Source organism: Bos javanicus, chromosome 2, assembly GCF_032452875.1.
Source record: "Bos javanicus breed banteng chromosome 2, ARS-OSU_banteng_1.0, whole genome shotgun sequence".
NCBI classification, from domain to species: Eukaryota; Metazoa; Chordata; class Mammalia; order Artiodactyla; family Bovidae; genus Bos; species Bos javanicus.
The window spans coordinates 114,492,800-114,507,473 of NC_083869.1; positions in this window are offsets into that span (position 1 = coordinate 114,492,800).

Genomic DNA, 14,674 nt, shown 5'->3' on the forward strand with positions numbered 1-14,674 from the left:
TTTGAATTTTTATTGGAATATAGTTGCCATTCAATGTTGTATTTTCTTCTGTACAGCAAAGTGGATCAGCTACACACACACATAGACACACACACATATATCCCCTCTTCCTTGGATTTCCTCCTACTTAGGTCACCACAGAGCACTGAGTAAAGTTCCCTGTGCTGCACAGTCAGTTCTCGTTAGTTATCTATTTTATATGTAGTAGTGTATACATGCAAATTATAATCTCCCAATCCATCCCACACCCCCCTTCCTCCCTTGGCATCCCTACACATGTTCTCTACATCTGTCTCTATTCCTTCTTTACAAATAAATTCAGCTATACCATTTTTCTAGATTCCACATATATGTGTTAATATGAGATATTTATTTTTTTCATTCCAACTTATTTCACTCTGTATGACAGTCTCTAGGTTCATCCACATCTTAGGCTGAATTTCAAAGAGCTGTTTTCTTCACCCCATCTATGAATCCAGAGTAACTGCGCGGTGGGTAAGGCTTTCTGTCCATTTATCCAGCTACTTACTGGATAAAGATGGCTGGTCTGACCTGGGGCCCCGTGCCATAATGCTACTGCAGGGAAGAGAAACAGCAGGGGTGCCCACTGCTTGGGAGCTGGAAAAACTGAAAGACTTTCCTGGTATAAATCTTGATACATACAGCATGGCAATTCTTCTCAATAAGCCTGGGGTTTGGCCAATGAAGCTTTCTCCATGAGAGAGATAGACAGGTGGGATAAAAATAGGCTTCCCACCTAGCTTGTAAATATTAAGTGCATGCTAGGTACCAGTTCAGTTCAATTGCTCAGTCGTGTCCAACTCTTTGCGACCCCATGAATTGCAGCACGCCAGGCCTCCCTGTCTATCACCAACTCCCGGAGTTCACTCAAACTCATGTCCATCGAGTCGGTGATGCCATCCAGCCATCTCATCCTCTGTCATCCCCTTCTCCTCCTGCCCTCAATCCCTCCCAGCATCAGAGTCTTTTCCAATGAGTCAGCTCTTCGAATGAGGTGGCCAAAGTACTGGAGTTTCAGCTTTAGCATCTTTCCTTCCAAAGAACAGCCAGATCAGATCAGATCAGATCAGTCGCTCAGTCATGTCCGACTCTTTGTGACCCCATGAATCGCAGCACGCCAGGCCTCCCTGTCCATCACCAACTCCCAGAGTTCACTGAGACTCACAGCCAAGCACTGTTCAAATCAATTTACCTGCATTATTTCATTGAATATTCATAAGAGCCTTAAGAGGTCAATACTGTTACTATAACTACTATATTGAATAACTACCATATTATTATAATTATAATATTAAAAACAGTGCACTTCTACATATGCAGGAGTTAGGCTTACAGGGAGTTAAACAGCTTGACTGAGGTCATATAGCAATAACTATCAGAACTGAATTTATATCCAAGTCTAACTGCATGGTCTGCTGTTCCTACACATTATGATACATACCCTGCTTGGTGAATGGTTGTCAAGAGACTGTATTGCATGTGAGTTCATTTTGAAAATTTCCACTGTGTCCATCCTGGCAAATCCACTAGTTCATTTCATCACTCAATGAGTATAAGTCTCCTACTTGCCAATTACCATGTGAAGCCCAGGGGAACCAAGATTGAGCAACGGAGAAAGAGTCCTGTTCTCAAGGAAGCATTCTGAACAGAGAACAGGAGAATCAATCAACTCAAACAATAGCATCTAACAACAGCTTCCTCCATGTTGGGGAAGCACAGATGCCACCTACACGCTTCAGAAAAGCCTCTGCATCAGTCTCCAGTGCTTAGAATCTATCATTTTTAAGATCCATAAAATAATTTATTATTGAATAAACATGGTAGACACTAGGATAATATAATGTCTTATCTTTTTGTTGTTGCTCAGTCACTAAGTCCAGTCTGATTATTTGTGACCCCGTGGACTGTAGCACATTAACTTCCTCTGCCTTCCACTGTCTCCTGGAATTTCCTCAAATTCAGATACATTGAGTCAGTGATGCCATCCAACCTTTTATCTCATCCTCTGTTGTCCTCTTCTCCTCCTGCCTTCAGTCTTTCTCAGCATCAGGGTCTTTTCCAGTGAGTCACTCTTCAAATCGGGAGGTCAAAGTATTGGAGCTCCAGCTTTAGCATCAGTCCTTCTAAAATATACTCAAAATTTATTTCCTTTAAGATTGACTGATTTGATTCCCTTACAGTCCAAGGGACTCTCAAGAGTCTTTTCCAACACTATATTTTCAAAAGGGAAATCACTTCCCTATAAAAAGCAAAACTTGCCTAATGAAAGAGAAACATAGGATGATCTCATTATAATGGAAATATTAAGAGGCAAGAAAAAACAAATTATGGGAGCAAATAGAGCCCTTGATTCCATGAGTGGGAAATGAAAGGTCTTCCTGACAACTAACTTCTGATCTCATGCATTCCCCCAGAGAAACTGTGTTTAGTGAAATAAGAACCAAGGGATCAACCTTGATTCCTGTTGGCTACCAGAAAACTCAGTAGTGCAATTTAAATTTCATGTACCACCATTTCTTTGTAAAATGAGAGTTAGCTGCTAATTCGCTTCAGTCATGTCCGACTCTGTGTGACCCCATAGACGGAAGCCCACCAGGCTCCACCGTCCCTGGGATTCTCCAGGCAAGAACATTGGAGTGGGTTGCCATTTCCTTCTCCAATGCATGAAAGTAAAAAGTGAAAGAGAAGTCGCTCAATCGTGTCCGACTCTTAGCGACCTCATGGACTGCAGCCTACCAGGCTCTCCCATCCACGGGATTTTCCAGGCAAGAATACTGGAGTGGGGTGCCATTGCCTTCTCTGAAATGAGTTAAGTTGATCCTAAACAGGCCCTGAGACTCACATGTCATACTAATCAGGAAAGCTGATAAGTTCCCATTTTCATTTTTACTTTTTTTTTATTCTGAAAGTTTGTATCTACTTAATAGATTAAATTTACAATTTAAAATTTATAAAACAAACTCCAGGGCCACATAGCCTTATAAGTTACTCTTTCCAAATATTTAAGAAAGAAATAACTCAATCTTCTTCATGTGATGTTTTGTGCTCTAACTACATTTTTTAGGATATACTTTTACTCTACTTTGATTAGAAATATCCCTATTGAAATGCTTCTGATTTCTCAATAAGCAACTTAGCACTTTAGGTTGCTTTCAGTATTTCATACCCTGAAAAATAATTCTAGTTTTCTTATCATGCATGTGGCACTCCCTCTATCAAAGATCAATTAAACAATTAAAAGATAAATATTAATTCTAATTGGCATGAAAACTTAAAAACTCCCATTTTCTAACCATACAGAAATTCATAGAAATTATATTATTATTAAAGTTATGAGAACTCTTTTATCAAACTTAGATCACAACTACACACACACACACACACACATACAACTAGTCACTCAGGACTAAATTTCAGGAAAGAAGAGAAAGTGTTAGTCGCTCAGTTATGTCTGACTCTTTGCAACCTTTGATTTTCATCCTTTGCAAAGGATGATTACACTTCATCCCTGCACCTCAATTTCATCATCCTTACAAGGAGGGTGGCAACTCTCCCCCAAGGAATTATTCTAAGAATTAAATGAGCTAATAAAGTGTCTGGCGCACAGTAATCCTTAGGCGGCTGTTGTTTAGTCATCATGCCTGACTCTTTGCGACTCCATGGACTGCGGCACACCAGGCTCCTAACATAACCTGAATAACTTTAGGTATCAGTAAGAAAATCCTTACTAGAGCAGTTCTGACCATGCTGAGGATGTCATTGGCCTTCAGCCATTCATACAAACTTTCCAAAAGTTAATGCTGAATAAAAAATAATGTTATTTGTTCATTCAATTTGGGGTTTCCATTTGTATTTCCACCTTGAAGAAAACTTATTTCAAGAGTCTGATTAGCCCTGTGTAGTATTATATACAATTCTATGCTGGATAAATGAATTAACACAAATAATTCATAAAAGCTATTTTTAAAAATTATTTCTTTTATAGATTAACAGAAATTGCAGGGAATTTTAACACTTGTTCAAACAGTGTGTGATTCTTCATGATACCACTAGAAAGGAATCCTGCATTTAAATCTCAATTTAATCTGCACTGAGAGGTCCTACATAATTATGTAACACACATGTTTTAGTTAAGAAATCTGTTAGGCTGTTGTGTAGCAGGGGTCAAAAGCATCCTTACTGGGTTTCCTTGAAAAATAATGAGATTAGTGAGTATCACTAAATCCCACTTGTCTTCCTCTCAATTTGTGATTAAAACTTGCTATTTTCACTCACTAAAATACAGGTGTTGACACATTTATTTCAAATAACTGTAAAATCAAACCTTAGAAACAAAAATTGCAGTATTAACCCAATAGGATCTTATCAACAAATGACTTAATATCATTTAATGAGCCCAACAAGGAGAAAAGATCAGCAAATAAATTCTTCCCCTTTAAAAATAAAAGCAAAAGCCCTTACGTCAACCTAAGCTAAGTCTTATAAAATAGACTGATCTGATCTGATCTGATACTTCAGTTTATTAGTACTTTTACTTCTGATTCAAACTTTGTGAGTATTACTAAATCAAGTATCACTTACACAAACAAACTTCTTCCGTTGGAACACAACTTTAGCAGTGCAATGTGCTCCTTCCATTGAAATGATTGGTTTCATTAGTGGAGGTTTCCTAACCGCAGGCATTGGTTTTTATCACGACAGCTGAAACAAGTATTATTTTGTTCATCCTTTGCCACATAAACGCACATGAGGATACATTTGGTCATCTTCTCTAAAGGGAAAGCAATGTGTTCTCAGCGTGTTTGCATGAAGTCGGTGAACCTTTAAGGTGATATCGAAGACTCTGTATTATTGGTTTACGTATCAGCTTCCAATTAGTCCAGCTATTGTGCTGTCAACTCTTTTGAGAGGGTTTGGCTCTATTTTGTCAGAGAACTTGAAAATAACCCCAGTGGCAATAGCCTATTCTGATAATAAGGAGACCTCTTTCAAGAATAATGTGGCTTAATGTCCGTGAAGGAGCCAGAAGATTGGCTAAGAGTGGTGGGCCAGTAAGCAGATAACAAAGGCGATCATTAAAAGTCCATTTCTGAGGTGAGACATAAGCAATAACCTTTTATGAAACATCTTTAACCTCCTATTAGAAATCAAGGCATACTTAGCATATAAATTTTTAGGTTCTTGAAAGCATCGCAAATGTTGATTATGAAATTCTATTATTATATGGCCTGAGTACAGGTTCATCTGCCTTGTACCTAAAATGTAGCTCTGATATGACTGGGCGTATCTAGTGAGTTAGCAGGGCTGCTCTTCAAGAAATCTATGACAAGTCTAAGCTTTTCTGGGAGTTTGCTTACACTAAGGAAAGAAAGAAGCACCCATGAGGAACTTGAACTCCTATGGAAATCCTTGGCAGCAGGAAAAGGATCCACCCTAAATACATTATGATGTTTGGCACTTAAATTTTCTTCACACCTTAAACTACCTAGGTTTATTGTGAGCATAAGTTGCTGTTGTTCAGTCTCTAAGTCATTTCCAACTCTTCATGACCCCATGGACTGCAGAACACCAGGTTCCTCTGTCCTCCACTACCTCAAAGACTTTGCTCAAATTCACATCCATTGAGTCAGTGATGCTATCCAACCATCTCATTCCCTGTTGCCCCTTTCTACTCCTGCTTTCTATCTTTCCCAGCATCAGGGTCTTGTCCAATGTGTCCACACTTCACATGGCCAAAGTATTGGAGCTTCAGTTTCATCATCAGTCCTTCCAATGAATATTCAGGGTTGATTTCCTTTAGGATTTACTGGTTTGGTCTCCTTGCTGTCCAAGGGATTCTCAAGAGCCTTCTCCAGCACCACAATTCAAAAGCATCAATTCTTTGGTGCCCAGTCTTCTTTACAGTCCAACTGTCATGTCTGTACATGACTACTGGAAACACCATAGATTTAACTATGAGCACCTTTATTGTCAAAGTGATGTCTCTGGTTTTTAATATGCTGTCTAGGTTTGTAATAGCTTTAATTCCAAGGAAAAGTGTCTTTTAATTTCATGGCTGCAGTCACCATCCACAGTGACTTTGGAGCCCATGAAAATAAAATCTGTCACTGTTTTCAGTCTCTCACCTTCTATTTGCCATGAAGTGATGGGACCAGATACCATGACCTTACTCTCTTAAATGTTAAATTTCAAGCTGGCTTTTTCACTCTCCTCTTTCACCTTCATCAATAGGCTCTTTAGTTTCTCATCTGGATATCTGAGGTTGTTAATATTTCTCCTGGCAGTCTTGATTCCAGCTTGTAATTCATCCAGTCTTGCAATTCCCATAATGTATTCTTCATAGAAGTTAAATAAGCAGGGTGACAATATACAGCGTTGATGTACTCCTTTTTCAATTGTGAACTACTCAGTTGTTCCATGTCCAGTTCTGTTGCTTCTTGACCTGTGTACAGCTTTCTCAGGAGACAGGTAAGGTGGTCTGGTACTCCTGACTCTTTAAGAATTTTCCACAATTTATTGGTATATACACAGTCAAAGGCTTTAGCACAGTCAATGAAGCAGAAGTAGATGTTTTTTTCTGGAATTTCTTGGCTTTCTCCAAGAGCCAACAAATGTTGGCAGTTTGATCTCTGGTTCCTCTGCCTCTTTGAAACTCAGTTTATATATCTGGAAGTTCTTGGTTTATATACTGCTGAAGCCAAGCTTGGAGGATTTTGAGCATAAGCATGTGAAATGAATGCAATAGTACAATAATTTGAACATTCTTTGGCATTTCCCTTCTGGGGACTGGAATGAAAACTGATATTTTCCAGTCCTGTGGCCACTGCCAAGTTTTCCAAATTTGCTGACATACTGAGTGCAGCACTTTAACAGCATCATACTTTAGGATTTTAGATAGCTCAGCTGGAATTCCATCACTCCCACTGGCTTTGTTCAGAGTGATGCTTCCTAAGGCCCACTTGACTTCATACTCCAGGATGCCCAGCTGTAGGTGAGTGACCACACCATTATGGTTATCTGGGTCATTAAGACCTTCCTTGTATAGTTCTTCTGTGTATCTTTACCACCTCTTTCTAATTTCTTCTGCTTCTGTTATGTCCTTGCCATTCCTTTAAAGGGCATTTCCTTCATCATGCCCATCCTTGTATGAAATATTCCTTAGGTATCTTCTATTTTCTTGAAGAGATTTCTAGTCTTTCCCATTCTATTGTTTTCCTCTCTTTCTTTGCATTGATCACTGAGGAAGGCCTTCTTACCTCTCTTTGCTATTCTCTGGAACTCTGCATTCAGTTGAGTATATATTTCCCTTTCTCCCTTGCCTTTCACTTCTCTTCTTTTCTCAGCCAATTGTAAACCCTCCCCAGATGATCACTTTGCCTTCTTCTATTTCTTTTTTTTTTTGAATTGGTTTTGGTCACTGCTTCCTGTACAATGTTATGAACCTCTATTCATGGTTCTTTAGGCATTCTGTTACCAGGTCTAACCCCTTGAATTTATTTGTCACTTCTACTGTATAACCATAAATGACTCAATTTAAGTCATGCCTGAATGGCCTAATGGTTTTCCCAACTTTATTCAATTTAATCTTGATTTTTGCAATAAGGAGCTCAGGATCTGAGCCACAGCCAGCTACAGGTCTTGTTTTTGCTGACTGTATAGATCTACCCCATCTTCATCTGCAAAGAACATAATCAGTCCAATTTCTGTATTGACTATCTGATGATTTCCATGTGTAGAGTCATCTCTTGGGTTGTAGGAAAAGGGTGTTTGCTACAAGTATGTTCTCTTCGTGAATCTGTTAGCTGTTGCCCTGCTTCATTAGTACTCCAAGGACAAACTTGCCTGTTATTCTGGCTATCTGCTGACTTTCTACTTTTGCATACCAATCCCCTATGATGAAAAAGACATCTCTTTTTGGTATTAGTTTTAGAAGGTTTGGCCAGGTCTTCATAGAACCAATTAACTTAAGCTTCTTCAGCATCAGTGGTTGGGATATAGACTTGGTTTATGGTGATTTTGAGTGGTTTGCTTTGGAAAAGAACCACGATCATTCTGTTGTTTTTCTAGTTGTACCCAAGTACTGCATTTTGGACTCTTTTCTGGACTATGATGGCTAGTTCATTTCTTCTAAGAGATTCTTGCCCACCGTAGTAGATACAATGGTCATTTGAATTAAATTCACCCATTCCTGTCCATTTCAGTTCACTGATTCCTAAGATATCAATGTTCACTCTTACCATCTCCTGCTTGACCACATTCAGTTTATCTTGATTCATGGACCTAACATTCCAGGTTCCTATGCAATAATGTTTTTATAGCATTGGACTTTACTTTCACCATCAGACACATCCGCAACTGAGCAGCTTCTGCTTTGGCCCAACCACTTCATTCTTTCTGGAGCTATTACTAATTGCTCTCCACTCTTCCCCAGTAGGATATTGAACTCTTCCTGACCTGGAAGAGCTTATCTTCCTGTGTCATAACTTTTTTGTTTTTATACTATTCATGAGGTTTTCATGGCAAGAATACTGGAGTAGTTTGCCATTCCTTCCTCCAGTGGACCATGTTTTGTCAGAACTCTCCACAATTATCCATTTGTCTTAGGTGGCCCTGCATGGCATGGTTCATAGCTTCCTTGAGTTATGCAAACCCCTTCACCATAACAGGGCTGTGATCCATGAAGGGGTGAGCATAAGTGTTGCACTTAAAAGATAAAATAGCTGTCCTGATACATCCCTTCCCAAATTTCTGATCTTACATTATCCTTCTTCCCTACTCTCATTCTTTTGGCTGTAACCACATCATATCTTGAATGAACCATACTCCATCAGATACTGGAAACTTTAATTTTGCTATTGATGTCACCAAAACCACTTCCCTTGAGCCTGTCCCCAACTCCCTTCCTTACTCTTAGTACACTCCTTTGGAATTCTTAGAAACACCTTCATGCAGAGGAAGAATGATGTTTGATAAGACAAGATTCTGGGCCACTGGTTAAAGCAAAATTCCAACAAAATGTGTTGCCCTGTGACTCAGACCTCCATCTGCCCTTCCAAGTAAGCAAGGTCTGGCAAACTGGGGTTTTGTTTCTAACCTGGGGTCGTATTTTTTTTAAGATTTATGACTTAGAACTCTTTTTCTTTCTTCCCTTTCTCCTTTCCTCTCTCTTTTTCAGAAAGTTATGTATCAGATTTAGGACTAAGGTGCTTCTCCTCTAAGTTCTAGTCCCCTAATTCATTCCCTTAATGAATGATTAGTATAGACTCATTGTATTTTTCAGATTTAAGGATGGACATTGGCAATCATATGGGGCCACATTAGGAAAACAGAGAAGCCATGGGGTCAAATTACTTGCTCAGAGTTGCATATCTAGTTGTTGGAACTCAGGTTGACATTCCAAAGTTAGTTCATTTGCACTTTTAGCTTTCAGTTTGGAGGAAGAAGAAAGGGTGAAGAGTAACATCATGGAATTAAGCTGAGTTGACCTATAATTAAAAATCAAAGCCATGCCACCCAGTCTATCTACTCTGTTTAACATTCATGACTATCACAGGTGTATCTCATAAATTACAACTATTTCTTTGGCCCCAGGAATCAATTTGGTAGATAGATGGGCCATTTATATACAGAACCCTACTTTTACATTTATCTCAGGGCCAAGTGTGAAGGACATGCTTGAATAGTGCTACCAGCACACATTAAGGGAAACAAATTGCATATGACATACTGTATCTTCAATATCGACAATAATCTTTCATTTTTTAAGCATATTACATATAAAGTGGCCATTATGGACTTTTATCAAGTCCAAACAGCAGAGGCTTATCATACGGAAAATGATAAGTGCTGCCACCTCCAAGCTACCTCGGGTATAGACAGGATGCACCTCAAAGATGTGTTAAATGTGGTATCTATCAACACCTTCTGCCACTATTGCTATTAAAAGAAGGTAACAAGCCTGTCTTTCTTCAGGGTTAGATTAACAGGAAAAAATAATTAGCAAGAATTTCTGATAAATTAGGTAACTTTTGAAACTTAAAAACTCATTAATCTACTTATTTGTTCATTCATACAATAAATATCTGTAAAAAATAGTCTATAATATATTACATCCTATATATTTTTACCTATATACCTATATATAAGTAAAAATAAGATTTGGAGCCACATCATGCTTTTTAAAAGGGCTTTCCTGGTGGCTCAGACGGTAAAGAATCTGCCTGCAGTGTGGGAGACCTGGGTTTGATTCTGGGTCAGGAAGATGCCCTGGAGAAGGGAATGGCAACCCATTCCAATATTCTTGCCTGTAGAATTCCATGGACAGAGGAGCCAAGCCAACTACAGCCCATCGTGTTGCAAAGAGTCTAACACGACTGAGCAACTAACACGCACATGCCTTTTAAAGGAGTGCACATCAATTTGGAGAAGTTAGAGGAATGAATTTAAAATCTCCCACCTATGGAGGTTGGAAACAGGTAAAGAAAACAAATAAACAAAGCTTTTTTGATGGACAAACTGGGAAGAAAGGAGCTTGGTTCTGAGGGTGGATGTCAATAATATACAAAGGAAGGTGACATGAGTCGGGGAAGTCCTGTTTTATAAGATGGTATTTCTGCAGAGAACAAAGAGAAGACGTCTAGAGAAGAATGTCTAGGTAAGGAGAACAGCATGAGTGATGACCTGACACACGGCTTTGGCGTTTTCAAAAAACAGTAAGCGGTCGGTGTGGCTGAAGAATAATGAATTCTGTGTGTGCATATAGAAAGATTATTTAGGGTTTGTAAATTGTGGTCACATGCACTGCCATTTTATGGAAGTAAAAACCTTGCTATATTAGCCTTCTCTGAAGAACCAAAACTGATAGAATATACATATATAATAGGAATAAGTAAAGAAAGCTGAGCGCTGAAGAATTGATGCTTTTGAACTGTGATGTTGGAGAAGACTCTTGAGAGCCCCTTGGACTGCAAGGAGATCCAACCAGTCCATCCTAGAGATCAGTCCTGGGTGCTCATTGGAAGGACTGATGTTGAAGCTGAAACTCCAGTACTTTGGCCACCTCATGAGAAGAGCTGACTCATTTGAAAATACCCTGATGCTAGGAAAGATTGAGGGCAGGAGGAGAGGATGAGATGGTTGGATGGCATCACCGATTCAGTGGACATGAGCTTGAGTCAACTCTGGCAGTTGGTGATGGACAGGGAGGCCTGGTGTGCTGCAGTCCATGGGATCGCAAAGAGTCGGACACAACTGAGTGACTGAACTGAACTGAAGCTCGTATATTTATGGAGGCTGGAAGCCTCATGATTTGCTTTCTGTAAGCTGGACACTGCAAAGAGAGCCAGTGGTGAGAGTCAGTCAGAGCAGAGACACAAGGGTGTGGATGTCTGAGGGCAGGAGAAGATGAATGTCCCAGCTCAAACAAAGACAACAAATTCACCCTTCCTCTGTCCTTTTAATCCATTCAGGCTCTCAAGGCATTGGATGATGCCTGCCGCATATTGAGGACCATCTTTTTTAGTCTACTGATTCAATGCAGATCTCTTCTGGAAACCCCTCAGAGACATACCCAGAAATAACATTTTATTCATTTAATAATGTCCTGCAGTCTGGGCATCCTTTAGTCCAGTGAAGTTGGCACATAGAATTAACCATCACACTTGCCAAAGAGAGATAATGCCTAGAAAAATACAAACATATACCCTTTCTTATATAGGACTTTGCAAAACGGCAGAATCATTTTTATACCATTTTCAGAAAACATAATCAGCAACTATTTAATAATTTAGTTTTAAGGAAACATATTCTTGAGTCAAATTTCCTCCCTTTAAATTATTTACTCTCTGTCTGGCTTTGGTTATTTTTCTTAGTTGAAGACAGTTGATTTACCATGTTGTGCTCATTTCCAGTGTACAACAAAGTGATTCAGTTATATTAAAGTGATTTGGGTTTTCAGATTCTTTTCCCTTATAGGTTATTACAAAATATTGAGTATAACTCCCTGTGCTATACAGTACAACTTTGGTGGTTAATTATTTTATATATAGTAGTTTGTATCTGCTAGTCCAAAACTCCTAATCTATCCCTCCTCAACCCCTTTCCCCATAATTTTGTTCTATGTATGTGAGTCTAGATTTCTGTTTTGTAAATAAGTTCATTTGTATCTTGTTTTTAGACTCTACAAATAAGCAGTATCATATGCTGCATATCATACGCTCTCTCCCTGCTGCTGCTGCTGCTGCTAAGTCGCTTCAGTCATGTCCGACTCTGTGCGACCCCATAGACGGAAGCCCACCAGGTTCCCCGCCCCTAGGATTCTCCAGGCAAGAACACTGGAGTGGGTTGCCATTTCCTTCTCCAATGCATGAAAGTGAAAAGTGAAAAGGAAGTCGCTCAGTCGTGTCCGACTCTTAGCGACCCCATGGACTACAGCCTACCAGGCTCCTCCATCCATGGGATTCTCTCCCTATCTAACAGTAAAGACTGTCAGAAATCATTTCCTTTCTTCTGGCAGGGCCAGCAATGCGGGACCTAACTAAATCTCCTAAGCCAAGCCATAATCTGATCTACAAGGAACTCTACGACATCTTCATTCCACAAGGCATCACTATGTTGATAATTTACTTTTGTTTTTCAGTCGCTAAGTCATGTTAGACTCTTTTGTGACCCCATGAACAATAGCTCTTCAGGTTCCTCTGTCCATGGGATTTTCCAGGCAAGAATACTGGAGTGGGTTGCCATTTCCTTCCTCTGGGAATCTTCCTGACCCACATCTCCTGCATTGTGTGATCAAACCCACATCTCCTGTATTGGCAGGCAGATTTTTACCACTCAGCTATCAGGGAAGCCCTGATAATTCATTATATTTACGTTATTAAGTGGATTGGACCAGATCAGCAGGAGGTAGTAAGTATACTAGACTTCTTGGTAGGATACATGAGTGAGAGAGGAAGGGAAAGAGATCCTGTAAACTTTCAGGAACCTGTTGCCTAGTGGAATTTCTAGGGGCATAGTAGTCTGAAGCATATTAAGATATTCTATCCAAAGTTAAAGACTAATTGCTACATCTGCTTCCTTTTACTATTGAGAAAGAACAAAATTGCCTAGTGTGCCTCCTTAGATTTTGCAGAAGTCTAGACCTCATTTGGGCATGCTACTCTGACCTGTGAGTAGCCTGTTAATCAGCCAGATTTGAGCAGGGTCTAGAAAACCCTTCTTCTACCTACCCTACCACTTGGACCATATGACCCCACATGTTCTAATGAAGATTGACATGTCTGTAGCAGATAAAGATGTTTTACAAAGACTTTGACAAGATTTTATAAGTGAAATATAAAAAAATAAAAGAGGCAAACTCATAGAAATAAAGAATAGAAAAGTGACTGCCAAGAGTTGGGAGTGAGGCGGCAGAATAGAGAGAGGTTAGTAAAAGCATGGGAGAAGGCAATGGCACCCCACTCCAGTACTCTTGCCTGGAAAATCCCATGGATGGAGGAGCCTGGTAGGCTGTAGTCCATGGGGTTGCTAGGAGTCGGACACGACTGAGCGACTTCCCTTTCACTTTTCACTTTCATGCATTGGAGAAGGAAATGGCAACCCACTCCAGTGTTCTTCCCTGGAGAATCCCAGGGACTAGGGAGCCTGGTGGGCTTCCGTCTATGGGGTCACACAGAGTCGGACACGACTGAAGTGACTTAGCAGCAGCAGCAGCAGTAAAAGCATATAGAACTTTAGGTATAAAATGATCGGATCTGAGGATCTAATAGACAACATGGTTGTACACTGTATAATTGATAATATTATTGTATAAATGAACTTTTCTAAGAGACAGTGAACTGAAAAGTTTAATGATAATAGTAAGAAGAATAATAAATACCTCACACTCTGTAAAGTTATGACTGACGTAACTCATGTTTAGGATAAGAGTTTAATAAATACTATGCAGTATGATTTTGTTCTTACAAAATCAGCAATTGCACTTGGAAAGTTGTCTACATTCAAGTAGGCAATACTGCTTTTGAGACGAGTGATGATTTTACAGGAGGGCAAAAGTTAGACTTAAACCCATAGCGTTAGAGGAACAATGTCTATTGTATATATAATATCACAACCTCATATTCAAATTTGAAATGGTATTTTACAACATACATGAGACAGAGCAATTGGATATTTGTATAGGAGTTTTCAACCACGATTCTCTGTATTTCCTTTACCAGAACTATTTTTTTTAATTTATTATCTGACTTGTCGTTTTAGTATGTAAGCCCCATAGTGTCAGTTACCTTCTGTGTTTTCTTTAATTTTTCCCAGTGACCAGCACACAGTAAGTTTCCAGTTAAATATTTATTAAAGTGATATAGAGAACATGAATGTCCATGAATTGGGCGTAAAGAGTTGGCATGGGGCACTCCAGGATGACCTCTGCCCTAGTTCCTCTCTTGTAGAAAGCATCCTGAAATAATTAAATTTTTGCTCCAGGGATCTATAAGGGTTATTGTTTCAAGGTTGCTGATTTCTGAGTACTTGACATTTCTAATACGATTGCCCTTGCAATTTTGTTAATGAAATGACAACACCACAAATTCTCTCCACATTGAAGTAGAAAATGAAGGTGAATAAATAAATAACTAATGAAGAGACTACAGTCCAGCTA